This window comes from Miscanthus floridulus, chromosome 3, assembly GCF_019320115.1.
Source record: "Miscanthus floridulus cultivar M001 chromosome 3, ASM1932011v1, whole genome shotgun sequence".
NCBI classification, from domain to species: Eukaryota; Viridiplantae; Streptophyta; class Magnoliopsida; order Poales; family Poaceae; genus Miscanthus; species Miscanthus floridulus.
Genome location: NC_089582.1, coordinates 8744069 through 8767690, shown reverse-complemented (window position 1 = coordinate 8767690; position 23622 = coordinate 8744069). Strand labels below are relative to the sequence as shown.

The window sequence follows — 23622 nt, the reverse complement described above, 5'->3', positions numbered from 1 at the left end:
TGCAAATTGACGAAGTCACCGAAAAGTAAGTAGATGCAAATAGGAGTAAAAATTGGTTTTGATATTGATTGATATATATTATTACATTGCCCCTCAATCTATATTTATACCCTGATCTAAAGAGACATAACCAAATACAACTAGGACACCAAGTCCATATCTAAGGAAACACGTGACTCTTACATGAATCATATTCTAATAAATATAGAAAAGGAAATCAACTCCTAACTATTTCCCTGTCCGCCTCAATTACGATGGAAATCTCACCGACCTCCTTTCCATCGGCATACTTCCTGTTTCATCGGCAGTAGTCTTCAAGCCTTCCTTCATCGGCATCGACAATAACATCTCCAACCTTATCGGCAACGCCCGAGTCTAAATCAACCTTTCCATCGATCACCACCATTCATCGGCAACCATCTTTATAAGCTGATTTTCATCGGCTGTCAGCGTATACAGTAACTTTCCTCCTGCCGATTAGCCCACTCTGATCATTTTGACACGTGCAAAAAACGGTGTCAACACTTCCTCTCCCTGTTGCTTTGAATGGAAAGACGGAGGAGAAAGAGGAAATGGAACCGAAGAGGATAAATCTGGCCACCTAACGGGAGTAGATATTTGTGTGGTGGAAAAAATACATGGACCACGTGAGGCCACGTGGCGTCCATCGTCCTGGAGCGGGACGGACGCTCGGGGTGGAGCATTACCACAATAGTTTTGATCAAATCAAAAGCACAAAGTCTAACAAAATGAGGACCACCGCCATCCTAGATTTTTCCCTTGCACTAAAACCTAGCTACGCCAGTGATCATAGGCCGCACATGTCCACGATGGTGGCCCTCTATTAGCAATCTAGCAGAGGAGAAGGAAGATTGGGAGCGGAGCAGAGATGAATGAGGGCAGAATAGAGGAAGATCGATGAATGCAGGTTGGGATTTAGTTTGTGTTCTGTTCTTCGATAATTTGGATTACATGGCTCCCAGGCCTAACTACTCCACACATAGGTAGGCATGTTACTCACACGCTACCACTTGGGAGCTGTGGACCTAGTTCGACCCATACACCTTTGGGTTCTGCCTTCTGGGCCTTGGGCCATGCTCCAGCACTGGCATCCCCTTTAGATTCCCTTCCAGATCAGGGGTGCTGACATCCCCCTCTCCTTGAAAAGTTGTTTGACCCCAAATAGTGGCTCTTGGAAAGCGTTGCTTCAGCGGCACCAAGTCTTCCCATGTAGCCAAAGAATCAGGCATGTTGGACAACTTCACAAGAACTTGAAACTTGAAGGAATCACCGTGGCCGACCGAGCGCTGTTGGACGATCTGCTCAGGCAAACTCCATTTGAAAGAATCATTAGGCAATACCTAAGACACCGGCTAGGAATGACTGATGGCTTTCTTCAACTGAGACACGTGAAACACTGGATGCATCGAGGAAGAAGCAGGCAGCTTCCAGCAATAAGCCACTGAACCAATCTTGGCAACCACTATGTATGGTCCAAAGAACTTGAAGGCGAGTTTCTGGTTGGCACGTGGGGCCAAAGACAAGCGGACATAGGGCCACACCTTAACATACACCCAGTCACCCATAGCAAATTGTCATTCAGAATGATGTTGATTGGCAGACTTAATCATCCGGTGCTTAGCTTGAGTCAAATGCTGCCGGATAAGGTCTATCTGCAACCGCCGATCCTCTAAGAAACCTTGAGTGTCTGAACATGAGTTATGACCATAAGAAAGTTCTCACATGTGAATTGAAAACCAGCTAGGCCCATTTTTTAACATCTTGTTAAAGTTGTAATTCTAACACAAAGATTTTGTTGTTAAAGTTGTAATTTTGACACAACGATTTTGTTGGTGTTTCAACTTGTACTCAACATCTCCTCACTCTATAAATGTGAAGTTCATAGATGGTTAAGGGCATCTAATTAATTAAATTTATCTTTTTACATTTTTACTTTTTACCATTTGCTCCATTTGCCGAGCAATTGAATTTGTCCTTTTTAGTTTTTAATTATCGTGTTACCTCGGTATGATTGTATAATAATTTAAAGATCATTTAATTATTAATATTTTTTCGACGACTTGACTTCACGTATATTTCATTAAGAAGGAGTGCCGAAAGAACATGATGCATAACGCAGCTACGGGAGAACCCATATTGCCGGTTACAGAACCATAGAGACAGTGGTAAGGAAACTAAACTGACATAATTATTAATATTGAATTTGCTTCCTCTACAAATACACTCACAAACGAATAGCTTGATTCGCATCGGCTTGATGAGAGGGAGCAGCAGGCTTGATGGGACACATCGGTGATGGGCAGCTGGCGCACACGTGATGCTTCTTCTCCGGTGTTGGTTACGGACGTCGGCGGCCGCAAAGAAGAGGACAGGGGAAGAGTTGAGAGGGTGACAGTGGGCCCAATCATCAGTGAAGGTAGGAAATGGAGGCAGTGTGGGTTGCTGCTGCTGGGCCGAGAGAGGCGGCGGTACGGCCTAGGCACGGGGAGGGGGGGGAATGAGTAGGAGAAGGGCGTGGCTGGGCCGGAAGGGAGAGGGAGAGGGAGAGGGAGAGAGTAAGCCCACGCGGATAAGAAAATGGGAGGAGGGAGATGGGCTGCCCGTGGGTTGAAAGAAGGAGAAGAATATGGGCTGGGCTAATTGTAGGAAAATGATTATTCTTTTAGGCAAAGGGATTGAGAATTTAACAAAAGGGATTTAAAGAAATGAAGGGAAATATTTTTGGTGCCAGTGACACAAATAAATTCTAGAAAACACATGAGACTCAAAAATACAAATGGTGAGGTTTTAGTGCAAGCTTTAGAAAAATTCTCTAGAAGGTTTTTGCAGAAAATCAAACGACCAAGTTTTAATTTGTCGTAAAATTTTAAAAAGTTCAGATTTGTTATCTATGTTTAGCTGTCATGTTTTTCCTCATGCTAATTGTAGTGAATTTTAGCATGAGGAAAAACATAACAGCTAAACATAGACAACAAACCGAAGATTGAATGACCCCGAAAATGCCTTTCCTCAGAGAGTGTGTGTGTGTCGCATGCGTGCGTGGTATGTGTACGTGTGTGAGTGCGTGCTGGATTGTGTGTCTGTACGTGTACAACGGAAAGGTCCACACTACGACGTCGGACGTCCTAAAGAAAATTCTGTGCATGCAGCCGTGACTTGATTCTCCAATGAAGCTGCTGGTGCCTGAAAGTGGATTTACGGTAGAGATTGGAGAACGTGATCAAGTCAAATCGAACGAATTGGTTTGCATGGTTCGTTGGGATCTTTCTCTCTGTATTTATATTCCATGAAGTACAGTCCAGTCTCGCGTTGTGCGTGATATATATGATTTTGTAATAACGCACACGCACTGTTACGAATTAGTAGTTAGATTAGAATTAGCATAGATGCAGTAGTAGTGCAGACATATTATTCCTTAATATATGAATATACGTTTCGAAAATTCGTCACATGCATGTCACCCAAGCATGCGTTATTATAGTAGTGCTGTATCATTTGTTTACACGAAGCAAGGAACGAACAGAATCGGAGAAATAAAACCCAACTGTACTTAATTATCTTCATTTGATTCTCCGAATCCACCGAGATATTCCATATCGTGGCATGTTGATGTTTTGTTATTAATGTTGGTGTTATCTGTTGATGTTGATATAGTAATTTGACTAATACTACTTTGTTCAAATAATCTAGTGTTTTCCATATCGTGTCGTCTTCAGCCCACGCGTATACCTGAAATCACAAAGTCAAAACTCATATAATAAGCACTGCCAAACCAATGTCATGTTCGCTTGGCTGATAAGCCATGGCTGAAAGTACTGTTGTCACATAATCACTAAAATTAAAATTACCCCAACAAGAGTATTTGGTTCTTCAATATAATGTATCATGGCACAAATAAAACGAACCAATTAACCACACTGAAGTAATGATAATACATAGGGTATATAACCTCGTCAGAATGCAATGCAACCTCATGTAATGCTGACCCTTCTTGACACTATGTTATAGATACATATAGTACTATCTAGCAAATACTCAGACTTTGATTCGTAGCTATTGTTTTGTTTTGATCGGCCAACGCCCCTTCTTGCTTGATGTTTTTATCTGCCGTGACGGCTGTGATTGCGACAACACCAGCACTGAACCTAGCATAGTAAAATGCCCTTCGTCCTCCACGTCATCACTAGGGACACCACCATGCCGAGCAACGTCACGCCGGCGACTGATCATCGAACGATGCTCTGAAGCACTGAACCCCAACGCAGGCGAGATCTTGCCGGAGATGGCCTTGCCGTTGTGCCTCATGGTCATACATACGACCATGCCACCTGCACGCTCAGCACGTAGGATCCGACGGGGCTTGCCAGCGTGGACAAATTGTAGAGTGTGGAGAAGTGTTTGAGCCCAAACACCTCCGACACTACGGCGAACAACACCGTCCAGATAGAGCCAAGGCAGAAGCCCATGATGAGCGATGCGGCGTAGAGAGCATCGCGCAAACCCATGGCGATGAGGAGGTGGCCGAAGAAGGCGAGGAGGAGCGTTACGGTGAGCGCCAGTGGGCGTGGCAGCTTGTAACACTCCACCACATAGTCAGAGCCCAAGCCAGCCAGCACACGCCCTGCGTAGTTGGACAGGCTCACGAGGGACACCAACATTGAGATGGTGCGTTGTGAGTGCCCTAGTGACTGCCCAATCTGGCTCATGCTGTCGACCACCGTCATAATGCCGCCGATGCCACAGGCGGTGGTGACGAAGAGCAGTAGCATGTGTTTACTGCAAAGAGCCTGCAAAACCGAGTAGTTGATCTCTTGCTCCCCCATAGCTGGGGGACGAATTGACACATCTTGCTGCAAGGAAGACGACGGTGCAGAAGAGGATGGAGTCGTCGGCGGGGGCGGAGGCTGAAGTGTATAGGTATGGTGGTACTCCTGCTTCACGACGATGATGAGTGGTCCAACGACGAGGATGAAAAGGAGTAAGGTGTTCGTGATGTGGTAGACATGCGTCGGGAGTCGGTATACCTTCACCTCGACGACATTCAGAACGAGGAGGTAGATGCCAATGAGGACAGAGACACCAAGGAAACCCAACACGCCCTTGCGTTCCCGGCCGAGCCCCATCGCCGTCGCCGCGGTGCTGCTACTTCGTGGGATGACACGAACGGTGAAGCTAAAGAGCAGCGAGACGACAGTGGGGAGCCATGCCAAGATTAGCAAAAGAGTGGCGCCATCTTCGCCACCACCGAAGGCACGGTAGAGCTGCGTGAACAATGGCGCCACTGAACCCGGCATAGCCCAAGAGCATGCCGAGCACGATGCCGCGGTCGTTGGGGAAGTTCTTGACGCTGGTGACGAGGGCTCCCGTGCTGGCGAACGTCTGAGAGATGGCGCCAAAGAATATGTAGAAGCACATGAGCCACACCGGCGGCCGAGCTGCGCCGGGGATGGATATGGCGTGGTGGACCATGAGGTACCCCGCCAGGTTCATGGCAGCGCCGGCCAGCAGCACGACCCACGGAGGGGTTACCTCGTTGATGAGGCCCGACACGATGCCTAAGCTTATGCCGATGTTCTTCGAGAAGATGATAGTGTTGAGAGTGTCCTGATCATACTCTAACGACGCCTTGAGCGCCTTGGAGTAGGCGTCGAAGATGTAGGACCCGCCACTCATGGACATGATCATGGTAGAAGCGAAGAGCATGAACCACCGGCCGCAGAGGACACGCACCGCGAACCGCACGCCGCCAAGGATAGCCGCGGTGGCGTGGCCGCAGCTGGACGCCTCCATTGCAGCCACCTCCAAGATTGGTATTTGTTGTGTGGGATAGGCTTGCCTTGGGATAATAAGGAGGTGGAGACAGAGAGAGCTGCTTGAAGGTTTATCATCTCCTATGGTACTTATAGCAAGTGCATAACGGTACGGAAGGAGATTACGTGTCGTGCATGCATGTGAGCACATCATGTTGTTAGTAGTTTGACCCACCAATACCAGTTTTGTAGATTACGAAATTAATAAAACGGTCATCCTGCACCACGTCTAGCGCACGCTACCTCGGCAGTGGCATGTAAGTTCTCAACTTCACAATAAATGCATAATTTCTACACTCAATTCTACGTAATTTCTAATCATTTTACATTTTTGCCGTAGTCGTCGTCACATGATGGCCAGCCTTGCTCCCAGTTCAAGGCATGGGTTCTATCCAAAAAGGGCAAGGCGACGGCAAACAACGACTTCAACCCGGAGGATCCGCCCGAGGCGTACAACGATCCCAGCATCCACAGCCGCGTCAGTGAGTACACGGCGATGGCAAGGCAGGTTCATGGGCCACAGTTCGATCCGAGCACCCAGGATCTTGATGGAGAAATCGTGATGATGGTAGGAGGAGGCAAGAAGCATGACCGGTACTGGATTGGCGACAGTACAATCGACACGGCCTCTACTCCCACTCTCTCCCAGATCCGAGTAAGGAGCACGAGCGCGAGCCCGGCGATACGCCCTCGGCCAACCACTACACAGTACCAAATGGAGGCTCTCCAGGTTATTTCTTATTTATTCATCCTTCGTTGATTGTTACGTACTTTAGCTTTGTATTGTAACATTGGGATGAAATGTTATAGGTCCGTGTGGAAGCAGAAATGAAGCAACGGGAGGAGATGGAGGCGAGGATGGCGGAGATGGAGGCCGAGCGGCAGAACATGGAGGAAGAACAACGGCGGACGATGCAGAGGATAGAGGAAGAAAATTGGTTGAGGATGGACCAAATGTTCCAATACATGCAGAATTTTGCATCGAGTATGGGTCAAGCTTTGCCACCGCCACCGGTGTTATTCCCTCCACCTCAGACACCCACAACTACTCATGTGAGTCACTTGACACATTATGTTAGATCTATCTATTATTATTTTTTATGCCAATATATTAGATGGATGGTTACCTTGCTTTTGCACTGCATAAAAACTCACTAATTAACATTACATATTTTAAGCATCATGTGTTAATTGAAGTGATTCCTGATTTTATCTAGAAAAGGGGATTATTTGAGCATCATGTGTTAATTGTGCAAGCGCACAGTGATTTCTAATCATATGAAAAAGATGACAGCAAAACTATGAGCAGTAAGCTAGTAGTTGACTTCCATATTGGTTGACTTCCAACAGTACTATCAATTTAGCAACTGCAAGTTGTAGCACTTACAAACAATAAGAAATGAACTTGTATGTATTACAAGTAAACACAGCTACCAGTACCTTAACAAGGAAAGGAAAACGGTGTTCGCGTATTGCCACCATTCTGACTTGTCCTAGTGTACCGCTCTTAACGATGTCTATCAGCTTAGCAACTGGTGGCATATACCTGTATTCTAATCCAACTTGCACAAGTATGTCTGGTCTGTGTTTAGCAGCTTCAATCACCTGTGGAAACATAGAAGTCAACAGAGATTCAAAGAATGTGAATTTCAAAATAAAATAGAGGACAGGTCACGTTATCTAAAGTTGGTAACATGGGTACCTTTTTTCCGAAAAGCAACCTGCAATAGCTGGACATGTTTTCGAATAGGAAAACATCCATGTAGCTGGTTACATGGAACTTAGCAACATAGATATTAAGACACAAAAACTGAATGTCTGTGTCATGAAGAGTGAACACAGTGAAGCTAAAACTCAATGAAAACAGTTTTCTTCGACAACAATGATACTGATTTCATTTCTTGGTGGGTACAATCATATTGTGCTATTAGAGAGTATGGTTTGTTGATCTCTCCAGGAGGATGAAATGTGAAATGTCAAAAACTATGCAACAGGTAGACAACAGGTAGGTGATATATCAAGAAAAGAAACAGAGTAGCATGCACCAGCAATGTAACAAAAATGATCAACAAGTATCACGTGAATAATGAATTAAGTACAATCTCCATATGTCAAGGAACCTTAGATATTAAGTGCATTACATATAAATACCAATCTTGTCTCACACATGTAATCTCTTCTCTTTTGTGCAGAATCAATCGGCGGCATCAAATGATCAGTCTCAAGACCCGGATTTATCGCAGTGGTACCAAGGGCCTTCACAGTGATTGCATTTGCCTTTGTGACTTATTGTGACTTAGTTGTGACTTGTGATGATGGTTTACTGTGAATTGTGATGATGGTTTATTGTAAATTGTGATGATGGTTTATTATGCCTGTGAAATACAATTATGTCTGTGACATATAATTATGCTTGTGAGCTTTATTGTGAATTGTGATGGTTTATTGTGAATTGAAAGGGGTCCGTTATACGGGACAGATTAGTAAAAAAGGGGGTATTGGTCGCTTTGCCGAGTGTCGAGCCAAAACACTCGGCGAAGACACCAATTTCTGTTATTCTGGGAACCTTTTTTGCCGAGTGTTTCGTCTTTGCCGAGTGTATTCAAATGGACACTCGACAAAGTGACCATAAAATCTGTCCGTTGCGCGCTTGTTTGCCAAGTGTATTGGACGTGACACTCGACAAAGTGTGTAAATGTTGCCGAGTGCTTTGGTCTTGACACTCGGCAAACTTTATAACCTTTACCGAGTGTTTTGGTCTTGCACTCGGCAAACTTTAGCAACTTTACCGAGTGTTTTAGGCTTGACACTCGACAAACTTGAGAAACTTTACCGAGTGTTTTTCCGTCGTGCACTCGGCAAAATCGCCGTCACCGTGCCATCCCGTTATCATTTTTGTGCCGAGAGTTTCGTTTTGCCGAGTGTTTATTGACACTCTATTTGCCGAGTGCGTGATAAAAAACACTCGGCAAACTACTGTTTGTCGACAAAATAATGCCGTGTGTTGTATGCCGAGTGTTACACTCGGGAAAGTATGTGTCGAGTGTCTTTAGGCCTTTGCCGAGTGCCCCTAACACTCAGCAAAACTACTGTATATATATCGAGGGAGGAGATCGGGTCAGCCTGGTTCTGAAGCGAGCCAGTGATGCATACGGTGAGTACCGAGTAGGACTGACACAGACATAATCTCACGACCGGCTGAACTATTGGTCTCGCTAGCCTGCAAAGATCCTGAGATATAATATTCCGCATAAGCTTAATACTAATCGCAGCCATAAAGCTAGGCCGGTAGTTGGGGTGCCTGGGTGAGTGTGTGTCTCTCTCTCCACACACACACACACACACATATATATATATATATATATATATATATATATATATATATATATATATATATATATGGAGAGTATATTCAGTAGCCAGCTACAAAATAAGTTATTCTGTAGCCACCACAATTTACGATAATTTTATATACTAATTTACGATAATGCCAATACATATTTATGACTGTTGAGTTACTATAACACATGGCAATATTTATCATAACGTTATAGTAAACCACTTAGTAAGGAGTTACTATAATTTTATAAATTAACATAGTAATTATCGTAACTCAAAGTGGCTACAAAATAAGTTATTCTATAGCCAGCTGCAGAGTAGTAGTTCTATATATATATATATATATATATATATATATATATATATATATATATATATATATATATATATATATATATATATATATATATATAACATAGTAATTATCGTAACTCAAAGTGGCTACAAAATAAGTTATTCTATAGTCAGATGCAGAGTGGTAGTTATATATATATATATATATATATATATATATATATATATATATATATATATATATATATATATATATATGTATGTATGTATGTGTGTGTGCGCGCGCGCGGAAACCTTCAACAATCGCCTGGTGGGGGCGGAGATGACTCTCCGTGCGAGGAAATTAACCTTCAATAATCGCCTGGTGGGGGCGGAGAGGAAACAACTTCCCAAGGCAAAGCGCAAAGGTTTTGATTCACTGGCCCTACTTGTATCCTGCACGCACAGATTTTTCTTCTATTTTTGACGATATACATGTAGGAAAAGTCATCTATTAGTGATGATATATATGTAGAATCACACGCACACAGCACACTCTCTCGAGTCAAACTTGTTGCATGCAACTATCACTACTACAAAAAGCATTTTTAGGGGCGGCTGGTAACTCTTTATAGGGGCGGTTTGGCCAGCCGCCCCTACCAAACCGTCTCTACAAATCATGTATTTGTAGGGGTGGTTCCCAGGCCGTCCTTACAAATCGATTTATAGGGGCGGTTGATGATTGAGCCGCCCCTACAAATAGATTTGTAGGGGCGGCTGGTATTACGAACCGCCCCTACAAATCTATTTGTAGAGGCGGCTCAAGAACCAACCGCCCCTACAAATCTATTTGTAGGGGCGACTGTAGTGCCAGCCGCCTCTATAATACCTATTTGTAGGGGCGGTTCAATCTAGAACCGCCCCTACAGTATGTTTTCCCGCCAAAAAAAATTCAAATTTACAATTCAAATTCGACCAGAACTGTTTGTTTCTGCGTATTCCATCCAGCATCCGCGTTGCCGAACGCCCCGCGACCAACGTTCCGAACCGCGTTCACGTTGCCGAACGCCACGCGACCAACGTTCCGAACGCGACTACAAGCACAATAGTATTATATAAAGTACAATTACAAGTCCAATTCGTAATGATATATATATACAATCCATCATTAAATATACAAATTTCATACACATTGTTATCAACGTCCTAGAGCTAGCCTTTTAGTCTCACGAAGATGTTGGTACTGAGGATTTGTACCTAAATCAGACTCTAGATCATGGTAGGCGCCTCTGACGTGTACAATCTGGTCCAATATGAAGTTGCAAAGGTCGCCGACGAGCTCTAAGAGTTGGTCATCCTTGTATGGGTCTCTTTTCATTCCTTTCTCTTCTCTCCACTACAAGAAAACAAGTTTCAGTTTAGTATTTCATATCATTTATGAAGTTTTTATACTACGGGTGAAGAGGTTCAAACTTACCCTTAAGGGGTGTCTCCTGTAGGCACCGGTGTTACTCATCATAAAACATATATAGTATCCACAATGTACACTCCCAGGCCTCTGCTTGGGGCACTGTGTGTTTTGCATATGAAAATATTAGGTAATGCTTTTGACAGCCATGTAACGGTGTACTGAAAAAGTAAGTTACACTTATCGCACATAGTGTTTTTATAGCCAGCTTTTCCTTCCTCGCTGGATCATGCCTTCCGTGATGATGAGAGACATAGAACCTAAATGCCCTGTTCGAATTATTTTAGCAAATACAACTTGTTAGTATGCATAAGTGAACGTTACAAGTATGTATACAGACATATAAGCTAATGAGGATTGTCGATATGTATACGTCTTGAGAATCGATATGAAGTCTTTGTATGTCGCCGGGTCCTTATCTATTGAATCAAAGACCCATGCCATGCTCTTCCCGACATCGACGGCTATACAAATCCAGTGGTTGCTGCATGGATTTAATCATGGAACTAGATAAGCTCTTTTACATCGAATAAAATATATCGAACATAGCTTTAAGTTATAGTTGAACTTACTCGAAGTTGTATGGTAGCCATATAGTAGAGTGTTGTTGGAGATTTTTGAAAGCCAGAGCAATGTATGCCGCAACCTTAAGGGACTCTTCCCTTAGCTTTGCACTACGGATGCGCTCTTTCTCCCGAAGAGTCTTTGTAGCTGCTAGCTCTTTGGCATCCAGTGTCCACCGTTTAGGGTAATTAAAATTTGTTTGGGCTATAGCTTGAGGGTCTACATACCCGGCTTTCACACTTGGCATTTGTTTGACAATGTGCACTTGCATTCTACAAATCACGGCGTGGGTTAGTTACAACAAAATTCAAAGATTACATTCATATCATATCGGGAGGACAAGGACTTACAGGCACCACGTGTGAATTAGATTCATCTCCATTTCTTCCAGGTGAAAGCATGTGTGCATGTCATTGAAGTCAAAGACAATTTTCCCGGCTGGGCTTCCAAATGTGCCGGTGGGAAAGCATGCTTGTATGATATCTATGCTCGTTGGGAGAACACGCAAGTACCAATCATGGAACCTTCTCATTCCAAGTGGTAGGCGCTGGATGTCCCGGTTTGGTAGGAAGGGCTTGCCTCTTTCATATTTTTTCGGGCAATCCTTTGACCATTCGATGGCATCAACATTTGGATACTGCTTTGCAATTTGGTGAAGTTTGCTACTGACGGCCTCCTCAGAACCCCGTGATGGGACTTTTTTAACTTGGTTTTTAGGCTTGAACTGATCATGGGAATACCACTTGGATACCAACGAGACGTCTTTGATCGGAATATAAACTGGCCTTATGTGGATTGGAATCATCTTTCGGAGTTCCCATTCAGGCATGTCCTCATCTTCTTGTGCATCACCTTCTTCAGGAGGCACTCGTTGTTCATGTATCGGTTGTGCTTGTTGAGAAGACTGTGGCATCTCATGATGCACTTGCCCGGTACGAGCTGGAGAAGGTTGTGGCATCTCATCAGGCACATGCTCGATAGGAGGCGGGGAAGAATGTGGCATCTCAGGAATGTGGGGGTCACAAGACGGTGAAAATATCTCCCCGGCCTCAACAACTCGCTCCAAATTTGGGAGAGGGGGAGGCGGCGAAGAAGCAGTCAATATAATGTCCCGTTTGTGCCAGAGGATGAACTGCCCCATAACGTCTCCGAGTAACACCAGCCCCTCGGGAGTTGCGTAGTCTATCCTCCACTGCATGAACTCGGGCTTCACTGTATGCACCTCAACCCTAGTGTAGTCCGGCGGTATGTTATTATTGTGGTGTAAGCCACCGGGAGGATGTGCAACACCCGTTGCCACCTCCATCACAGTGTTCTGTCGGCCGCTGAGAAACACCAAGGTGCAACTAGTAGGTTCCCGTATGAGATCGACTGAGGTTGTGGCTACAGTGGAACCTTGGCTGCTAGGAACTTTCGGAGGGCTGCCAACTAATGCCAGTTCTCCCGGTGGCGTCACTAATATACGTGGCTCAGTAGACATTCCTTGCTCCTCCAGCGCCTTCGCAACAAGAGCCTTCACTTGGAGCTCAAGACTAGTCTCCCGGTCTCGGCCATGTTTCTTGTACATGTGCCTGTCCTCTTCGAATCCTTGCTTCCAAGTCATCCTTTTCCCTAGCCCCCTGGTGCGGCCTGTGTGCTCCTTGTTTCCCAAGCCAAGGCTAAGCTCGTCCCTCTCTCTGGAAGGATTGAATGAGCCCTTCTCTTTGTCTTTAGCATATTTCAGTATCCTTGATACCGCCTCTTGGGTCTCCGGCTTATCAAACTTAAGATTACTGCCGGATGGTTCTGTACTCCTCGCATATATCCAGTTCCTTGAGCGTACCTTCAACTTCGTCACATCGATATTCCCAGCAGCTGTGGCCTCTTCATCCATCTTTCTAAACTGCTCTTCCTTGGCATAGTAGCCACCGGGGCCTAGATGATGGTGGTGTTTGTTCCTCTTCGCTAGCTCGGTGTTACGAGCACTGAGCTCCAATGCCTCCACTGAAGTCTTCTGAGCCACGAGCTCCTCCCATTGACTAGGAGTTATTTTGCCGAACTCGTTGAAGGGAGTTAACCCCTTTTGGATATACTTCGTGTTAAGCTCCGACCTCCAATGTCGCAATGACTCTCCCATCATCCTGATAGCATTTTTTTACCAATTCGTGCTTACCCTCCGGAAATCTAAAATTGACCTTCAGCTGCCTATCCCATAGTGCATTCTTTATGTTCTCTGGTACCTCTTTCCAGTTAGGGATTGCTGGGTTCAATTTATCTCTTACTAGGGCCCCGGTCGCATTACGGAATCGTCCTCTTAATTCCTTCGGCTCAAGGATCTCCCCTGCTGGCCCAACCTCCGTTATCACATAGCAAGCCTTATCTGGATATAGATTTCCTTTTCTATCCCCTTGTTTCCTCTTAGGCTTGGTAGTCGTGGTTGTGTCTTGAGTTTGTGGAGCAGAGGCATCGTGATCCGTCTCTGTGGTTGTTGCCTCTGCTCTCCTTTCCTCTACTCCATCTTGTCCAGCGAGATGTCGCGGACATCGACGTCGTCTTTTCTGAGTTTCAGGAGGGACCTGTATATAGGACAGGTCAAAGTGTTAGCAGAGGTAACATAGCCAAAGCTTTAGCAAAATTTACAAGCTAAGGCTTCTTCCCTACCTCCTCGTTCGGGTCAAAATCCTTGTCCAAATCTTCCTCCGTTGGCCTCCTTCTTGCTTCAGGTGGGAAAGGATCCTCAGGACTTTCATATCCCTCTTCTGACTCATCATCCTCTTCTTCTTCGCCTTCAACAGCCTCTCCTTCAGGGCCTTCCTCCTCGTCACACTCCTCCTGAGTAAGCATCACTTCTAGATCTTTTTCTACCTCGTTATCGAACTGTTCCTGAGTAAGCTGGCCCTCTAGTGCTTGCTCCTCAAGGGTTGGCTGCTCATCATGCTTGGGGCATCGAGCTGCACGGTCTGTTGTCTGTGACATTATTTCGCGCTTTGTTCTAAAAGATGCAAGAAAGTGTGCTTTAGGTACGCGAGAAGGTATAAGAAATCAAAAAGGTATATAAACCAAAGTAGTCCTATAAAACAACAATATAAAAAACGAGAAGTAGCAGTGGTAGAGGCCTCAGAAACATGTCAATCATCATCTGATCTTGAACTTGGAGCATCAAGGCATCATAACAGAGAAGAGAGGAGAAGGTAATGTAGGGGCGGCTGCTAATGATGCCAAGTTCCTCACAAGTTCTTGATCATCAGCTCATATTCCATATAATGTATGGACTTGGACAATTTCATCATTGGCAAAACAAAGGAGATGAGAGGAGAGGGGAGATTTGGCAAAAAAAAGCAACTGCTGCTTAACAAACATAGTGCAGCAGCTGATGGAAAAATACAGGACAACAAGTCCTGGGCGAGTCCTGGGAGATTTGGCAAAAAAAGCAACAGCAGCCAACAGTTAGTAGCTAGAAGTAGCAAGTAGTAGTAGTAAGTAGAAAGTAGTAGAGTAGAGTAAGTGTAGCAGTAGAGTGGTAGTAGTAGAGTAAGAGAAGCAGCCACTTAGGAGTAGTAGTAGGAGCATCAATGAAAGAAGAGCAGCAGTAGGAGTAGCAAGTAGAGGGAGGAGTAGTAAGAGGAGGAGGAGTAGAAGGAGGAGGAGGAGTAGGAGCAGGAGGAGTACTAGTAGGAGTAGTGGTAGGAGTAGTAGTAGTTAAGTAGTAGTAGTAGTAGCAACAGCCACTACACACCAGCATAAGCAAAAAAAATAGAGAAGGAGTGGTAGTAGTAAGAGGAGGAGTAGGAGGAGTAAGAGGAGTAGGAGGAGGAGGAGTAGTAGTAGTAGTAGTAGTAGTAGTAGTAGTAGTAGCAGCAGCAGCAGCCACTACACACCAGCAGTATATAAGCAAAAAAAACAGAGAAGGAGTGGTAGTAGTAGAGTAAGAGCAGTAGCCACTTAGGAGTAGCAAGTAGTAGTAGTAAGTAGAAAGTAGTAGAGTAGAGTAAGTGTAGCAGTAGAGTGGTAGTAGTAGAGTAAGAGCAGCAGCCACTTAGGAGTAGCGAGTAGTAAGAGGAGTAGTAGGAGTAGTAAGAGGAGTAGTAGTAGGAGGACGAGGAGGAGTAGTAGTAGTGGTAGGAGTAGTAGTAGTAGTAGTAGTAATAGTAGTAACAGCAGCAGCCACTACACACCAGCAGTATATAAGCAAAAAAATAGAGTGGTAGTAGTAGAGTAAGAGCAGTAGCCACTTAGGAGTAGCGAGTAGTAAGAGGAGTAGTAGGAGTAGTAAGAGGAGGAGTAGTAGGAGTAGTAAGAGGAGTAGGAGGAGGAGGAGTAGTAGTAGTAGTGGTAGGAGTAGTAGTAGTAGTAGTAGTAGCAGCAGCAGCAGCAGCCACTACACACCAGCAGCATATAAGCAAAAAATAGAGGAGTGGTAGTAGTAGAGTAAGAGCAGCAGCCACTTAGGAGTAGCGAGTAGTAAGAGGAGTAGTAGGAGTAGTACGAGGAGGAGTAGTAGGAGTAGTAAGAGGAGTAGGAGGAGGAGGAGGAGTAGTAGTAGTGATAGGAGTAGTAGTAGTAGCAGCAGCAGCAGCAGCAGCCACTACATACCATCAGTATATAAGCAAAAAAATAGAGAAGGAGTGGTAGTAGTAGAGTAAGAGCAGCAGCCACTTAGGAGTAGCAAGTAGCAGCAGCCACATGGTCGAATTATACAAAATCTCAGAACTGTACAACACACCAGCAAAGATAGGATAAAATCATGAAATTTTTAGGACAACAAAGATACTTAAATTATCTACAACTTTTATATTATCTAGGTTCACATAAAAGGTCATTTAAAGCATGAAAACATTTTTCTAACCAAAACTATACCAGCAGGAATTTTTTAAGCACATAAATCAAATGTTCTTTTATGCATTTTAGTACTCTTAAAGACAGGTCATTTAAATTGATGAAGCAATAGTTTAAAGGGTGGGGGTTCAATCTTCAGGGGGAACTTAGAAAGCTTAGGAAAGAACTTCAAGAAGAATTGATTACTCTTGAAAATTTAGAGGAAACAAACTCTCTTTCTACAGACCAGTGGCAAAGGAAAACCTGGATTATCAGTGAAAATCTTAGACTTCTTAAACAAGAAGAGCTATATTGGTATAACAGATCCCATGAAACATGGTTGTTGAATGGTGACCTAAACACCAAATATTTTCATAGAGTTGCTAGTGGAAGAAAAAGGGAAAACATGGTTGTTGAATGGTGACCTAAACACCAAATGATCATTCAGACCATCAACTACTAGGTACCACCAGCAAAAATGAGCCAATAGCAGCAGCTAGCTCATAGTTACAAGGACAGATTCAACTTTCATTGAACAACAGACATTTTAAGATAGTGGATAGCTGCAGTTTAGGTAACTAAAAATGTTGGCATGCAACATCCCAAGCAATAAAACAATCAATGTTGCCATAACAGCGACAAGCAGTTCTTTGAAAAAAAAATAGTTCCTAGCTAGATGTCAGTAGCAAATGTCCTAATAATATCATGGTTTAGTTTTGTGTATTGCGGAAGAGAAACCTTTAATAGATACATATCTAGCATACACAGCGGCAGAAATTTCTAGCACAACAATAACCCCTTGGAACCTTAACCCTTTTACCAGAACAGAAAGAGTGCAGGTTAAATCATGATGTACAGCATAAAGAGTTAACAACTGGCACAAAATGGAGGAAATGCTCAACAGATGTATGGCAACCTCAAGAACAAGCCAGCCTACTTCAGAATGACATCTAGCAGGCAAAATTACTAAGAACAGATCATGCAAGATCAAACAGCTTTAAATATGTGCGTTTGTGTTTATATATATGTTGGGTGGTCAGGTCATGTCCTTGTCAGCGTCAAGCTATGGATCGGATGGGATGAGGCTGCCGACAATCATCACAAGTATAGTGATCATCAACGAACTGCCCCCGAAAACAACGCGTAACCAGCTGAATATATACCCGATGCCAACGTTCAAACAGCATATATAGTGATCATCACAAATAGTAGTTGAGTAGTTTGGGGGGCACTGGGGCAGGGCAGTACCCACCAACAACCAAGCATGGTGCCGCTTTGCCTGACCTCATCAACGAAACAAACAGACATGCTGAATCATAAAGAAAAACACAAGGCATCCATCTGATCCGTCATCTAGTTTAGTTGTGCTAATTCTTGAATGAATTTAATATAAGTCAACAAACATATCGGACCTCTCAGGTGCATATATCTATCTGGTAGTTGAACATTGCAAACATAAAGAAGATGGGGGCCCATCAATAAATTTGGAGGGGGGGGACTAATGATGCATGAACCAATTTAGCCATGGATTACTGTATGTTATTAAGAAAAATGAAGAAACTAGGGGTGGCCATTGCTAAACTAAATACTAAACTCCAAAAGTATGTATCACCGTCCTACACTTCATCTCTAAGTTATCATCCACACTAGATATATGAAAATGTCTTATCAAATATTTCAGTCTGTTTGATGGAAATAGCAGCAAGGATGAAGAAATACTTTTTCTTTAATTCATGAACACATGATAAACAAACTTCTTTTCATGGGAGCATGGTGCATATATGGCTACAAGAAGAATTAGAACAGGGCACTAACTAGTAATTGTGTGCAGAAGCCCCCAAAACTCAAAGTGATTACACCAAAGCAAGGCAACAAAGTATTATGGACAAAAGAAAAACCTCAGTGGTCTCTCAAACGCCATGTTGCAGCACAGCACACAAAAAATGGGCATGTATGAGGTGCAAGAATTTTGAGTTTTTGCACAAGATATTGCTTGTAAGACTAGAGATGCATCAAATACAGGACCACCTAAACTTTCTGGCTATCCAATGCAAGACAGTAAGGATTCGGTTCATAACTTGAAAACGATGAATACCTGAAAACGAGGGCGTCGGGGGCCGGTCGCGGGACGCCGGGGGTCGGCGCGTAGGGGCGGGCGCCAGGGACCGGGTGCGGGTGTCGGCGTACGGGGACGGGCGCCGGGGGCCGGGCGCGGGACGCCGGGGGTCGGCCGGCGCGCGGGGGAGGGCGCCGGGGGCCGAGCGTGGGACGACAGGGGTCGGCGCGCGGGTGCGGGCGCCGGGGGCCGGGTGCGGGACGCCGAGCGCCGGGCGCCGGGGGCGGGCACGGGCACGGGCGCGGGATCGGGGGCTGGTGTGGGCGGGCGTCGGGGGCTGGGTGCGGGACGCCGAGCACTGGGGGACGGGTGCGGGACGCCGAGCGCCGGGCACCGGGGGCGGGCGAGGGCGTGGGGGCGGGCACGGGACTGGCGGCGGAAACCCTAGGCGCGCGGGCAGCCTAACGGCGTCGGTGGAAGAAGACAGCGCCCAGACTGACTCCCGTGCGTCGGTTCTCCTATTTATACTCCCTCCAATTTGTAGGGGCGGTTCCTGATCTAGCCGCCCCTACAAATCCATTTGTAGGGGCGGTTCCTGATCTAGCCGCCCCTACAAATGCATTTGGTCAAATAAAAAAAACAACACTTTGACTCTAGTATTATGAACTGTAAATGACTTCAAATTGAAAAGTTTTGAATACCAAGTTTGTTAAACGAATCAAGATCTACAATTGTTGTTTTGGTCAACTTTCCATTTGAGAAAGTTTGGATGGTTCAAATTTGTGACTTTTAAATTTCAACGCCTACAAACTAGTTTTCGGAACCCTAGGTTATTTCAAATTGAAAAGTTTTGAATACCAAGTTTGTTCAGCTCATCAAGATCTACAATACTTAGATAGTCCATTTTTTCATTTGAGAAAGTTTGAACAAAATGTAGTTCAAATTTCACAAGTGTGTGACATAGTTTCAGAAAGTCTATATGAGATTCAAGAATTTGTGACTAGTGTTTGATAAAACTTTATCAAATGGGAAAATGAGATATGTAACAATTGTAGATCTTGCTGAGATGATCAAACTTGGTATTCAGAGTTTTTTCATCTGAGGTCATGTAATGTCTCATTTGAGCAAGTTTGACCAAGTCAAATTTGGTCAAATAAAAAAACAACACTTTGACTCTAGTATTATGAACTGTAAATGACTTCAAATTGAAAAGTTTTGAATACCAAGTTTGTTAAACAAATCAAGATCTACAATTGTTGTTTTGGTCAACTTTCCATTTGAGAAAGTTTGGATGGTTCAAATTTGTGACTTTTAAATTTCAACGCCTACAAACTAGTTTTCGGAACCCTAGGTTATTTCAAATTGAAAAGTTTTGAATACCAAGTTTATTCAGCTCATCAAGATCTACAATACTTAGATAGTCCATTTTTTCATTTGAGAAAGTTTGAACAAAATGTAGTTCAAATTTCACAAATGTGTGACATAGTTTCAGAAAGTCTATATGAGATTCAAGAATTTGTGACTAGTGTTTGATAAAACTTTCTCAAATGGGAAAATGAGATATGTAACAATTGTAGATCTTGCTGAGATGATCAAACTTGTTATTCAGAGTTTTTTCATCTGAGGTCATGTAATGTCTCATTTGAGCAAGTTTGACCAAGTCAAATTTGGTCAAATAAAAAAACAACACTTTAACTCTAGTATTATGAACTGTAAATGACTTCAAATTGAAAAGTTTTGAATACCAAGTTTGTTAAACGAATCCGGATCTACAATTGTTGTTTTGGTCAACTTTCCATTTGAGAAAGTTTGGATGGTTCAAATTTGTGATTTTTAAATTTCAACGCCTACAAACTAGTTTTCGGAACCCTAGGTTATTTCAAATTGAAAAGTTTTGAATACCAAGTTTATTCAGCTCATCAAGATCTACAATACTTAGATAGTCCATTTTTTCATTTGAGAAAGTTTGAACAAAATGTAGTTCAAATTTCACAAGTGTGTGACATAGTTTCAGAAAGTCTATATGAGATTCAAGAATTTGTGATTAGTGTTTAATAAAACTTTCTCAAATGGGAAAATGAGATATGTAACAATTGTAGATCTTGCTGAGATAATCAAACTTGGTATTCAGAGTTTTTTCATCTGAGGTCATGTAATGTCTCATTTGAGCAAGTTTGACCAAGTCAAATTTGGTCAAATAAAAAAACAACACTTTGACTCTAGTATTATGAACTGTAAATGACTTCAAATTGAAAAGTTTTGAATACCAAGTTTGTTAAACGAATCAGGATCTACAATTGTTGTTTTGGTCAACTTTCCATTTGAGAAAGTTTGGATGGTTCAAATTTCTGATTTTTAAATTTCAACGCCTACAAACTAGTTTTCGGAACCCTAGGTTATTTCAAATTGAAAAGTTTTGAATACCAAGTTTATTCAGCTCATCAAGATCTACAATACTTAAATAGTCCATTTTTCATTTGAGAAAGTTTGAACAAAATGTAGTTCAAATTTCACAAGTGTGTGACATAGTTTCAGAAAGTCTATATGAGATTCAAGAATTTGTGATTAGTGTTTAATAAAACTTTCTCAAATGGGAAAATGAGATATGTAACAATTGTAGATCTTGCTGAGATAATCAAACTTGGTATTCAGAGTTTTTTCATCTGAGGTCATGTAATGTCTCATTTGAGCAAGTTTGACCAAGTCAAATTTGGTCAAATAAAAAAACAACACTTTGACTCTAGTATTATGAACTGTAAATGACTTCAAATTGAAAAGTTTTGAATACCAAGTTTGTTAAACGAATCAAGATCTACAATTGTTGTTTTGGTCAACTTTCCATTTGAGAAAGTTTGGATGATTCAAATTTATGATTTTTAAATTTCAACGCCTACAAACTAGTTTTCGGAACCCTAGGTTATTTCAAATTGAAAAGTTTTGAATACCAAGTTTGTTCAGCTCATCAAGATCTACAATACTTAGATAGTCCATTTTTTCATTTGAGAAAGTTTGAACAAAATGTAGTTCAAATTTCACAAATGTGTGACATAGTTTCAGAAAGTCTATATGAGATTCAAGAATTTGTGACTAGTGTTTGATAAAACTTTCTCAAATGGGAAAATGAGATATGTAACAATTGTAGATCTTGCTGAGATGATCAAACTTGTTATTCAGAGTTTTTTCATCTGAGGTCATGTAATGTCTCATTTGAGCAAGTTTGACCAAGTCAAATTTGGTCAAATAAAAAAACAACACTTTAACTCTAGTATTATGAACTGTAAATGACTTCAAATTGAAAAGTTTTGAATACCAAGTTTGTTAAACGAATCCGGATCTACAATTGTTGTTTTGGTCAACTTTCCATTTGAGAAAGTTTGGATGGTTCAAATTTGTGATTTTTAAATTTCAACGCCTACAAACTAGTTTTCGGAACCCTAGGTTATTTCAAATTGAAAAGTTTTGAATACCAAGTTTGTTCAGCTCATCAAGATCTACAATACTTAGATAGTCCATTTTTTCATTTGAGAAAGTTTGAACAAAATGTAGTTCAAATTTCACAAGTGTGTAACATAGTTTCAGAAAGTCTATATGAGATTCAAGAATTTGTGACTAGTGTTTAATAAAACTTTCTCAAATGGGAAAATGAGATATGTAACAATTGTAGATCTTGCTGAGATAATCAAACTTGGTATTCAGAGTTTTTTCATCTGAGGTCATGTAATGTCTCATTTGAGCAAGTTTGACCAAGTCAAATTTGGTCAAATAAAAAAACAACACTTTGACTCTAGTATTATGAACTGTAAATGACTTCAAATTGAAAAGTTTTGAATACCAAGTTTGTTAAACGAATCAAGATCTACAATTGTTGTTTTGGTCAACTTTCCATTTGAGAAAGTTTGGATGGTTCAAATTTGTGATTTTTAAACTTCAACGCCTACAACTAGTTTTTGGAACCCTAGGTTATTTCAAATTGAAAAGTTTTGAATACCAAGTTTGTTCAGCTCATCAAGATCTACAATACTTAGATAGTCCATTTTTTCATTTGAGAAAGTTTGAACAAAATGTAGTTCAAATTTCACAAGTGTGTGACATAGTTTCAGAAGGTCTATTTGAGATTCAAGAATTTGTGACTAGTGTTTGATAAAACTTTCTCAAATGGGAAAATGAGATATGTAACAATTGTAGATCTTGCTGAGATGATCAAACTTGTTATTCAGAGTTTTTTCATCTGAGGTCATGTAATGTCTCATTTGAGCAAGTTTGACCAAGTCAAATTTGGTCAAATAAAAAAACAACACTTTAACTCTAGTATTATGAACTGTAAATGACTTCAAATTGAAAAGTTTTGAATACCAAGTTTGTTAAACGAATCCGGATCTACAATTGTTGTTTTGGTCAACTTTCCATTTGAGAAAGTTTGGATGGTTCAAATTTGTGATTTTTAAATTTCAACGCCTACAAACTAGTTTTCGGAACCCTAGGTTATTTCAAATTGAAAAGTTTTGAATACCAAGTTTGTTCAGCTCATCAAGATCTACAATACTTAGATAGTCCATTTTTTCATTTGAGAAAGTTTGAACAAAATGTAGTTCAAATTTCACAAGTGTGTGACATAGTTTCAGAAAGTCTATATGAGATTCAAGAATTTGTGACTAGTGTTTAATAAAACTTTCTCAAATGGGAAAATGAGATATGTAACAATTGTAGATCTTGCTGAGATGATCAAACTTGGTATTCAGAGTTTTTTCATCTGAGGTCATGTAATGTCTCATTTGAGCAAGTTTGACCAAGTCAAATTTGGTCAAATAAAAAAACAACACTTTGACTCTAGTATTATGAACTGTAAATGACTTCAAATTGAAAAGTTTTGAATACCAAGTTTGTTAAACGAATCAAGATCTACAATTGTTGTTTTGGTCAACTTTCCATTTGAGAAAGTTTGGATGGTTCAAATTTGTGATTTTTAAATTTCAACGCCTACAACTAGTTTTTGGAACCCTAGGTTATTTCAAATTGAAAAGTTTTGAATACCAAGTTTGTTCAGCTCATCAAGATCTACAATACTTAGATAGTCCATTTTTTCATTTGAGAAAGTTTGAACAAAATGTAGTTCAAATTTCACAAGTGTGTGACATAGTTTCAGAAGGTCTATTTGAGATTCAAGAATTTGTGACTAGTGTTTGATAAAACTTTCTTAAATGGGAAAATGAGATATGTAACAATTGTAGATCTTACTGAGATGATCAAACTTGGTGTTCAGAGTTTTTTCATCTGAGGTCATGTAATGTCTCATTTGA

At 41.9% G+C, this 23622-nt stretch overlaps 1 long non-coding RNA gene and 1 pseudogene across 1 annotated transcript; both read right to left on the bottom strand.

Annotated features, from left to right (window-relative positions):
- Positions 1 to 4045: 4045 nt before the first annotated feature.
- LOC136544910 (protein NUCLEAR FUSION DEFECTIVE 4-like) lies at positions 4046 to 15115 on the bottom strand (annotated as a pseudogene).
- LOC136544909 (uncharacterized) lies at positions 11115 to 11563 on the bottom strand. Its single transcript, XR_010780873.1, has 3 exons — positions 11484 to 11563; positions 11285 to 11395; positions 11115 to 11180 (listed from the first exon to the last, which is right to left on the bottom strand). It is a non-coding gene; the product is annotated as an uncharacterized lncRNA (long non-coding RNA).
- Positions 15116 to 23622: the final 8507 nt, after the last annotated feature.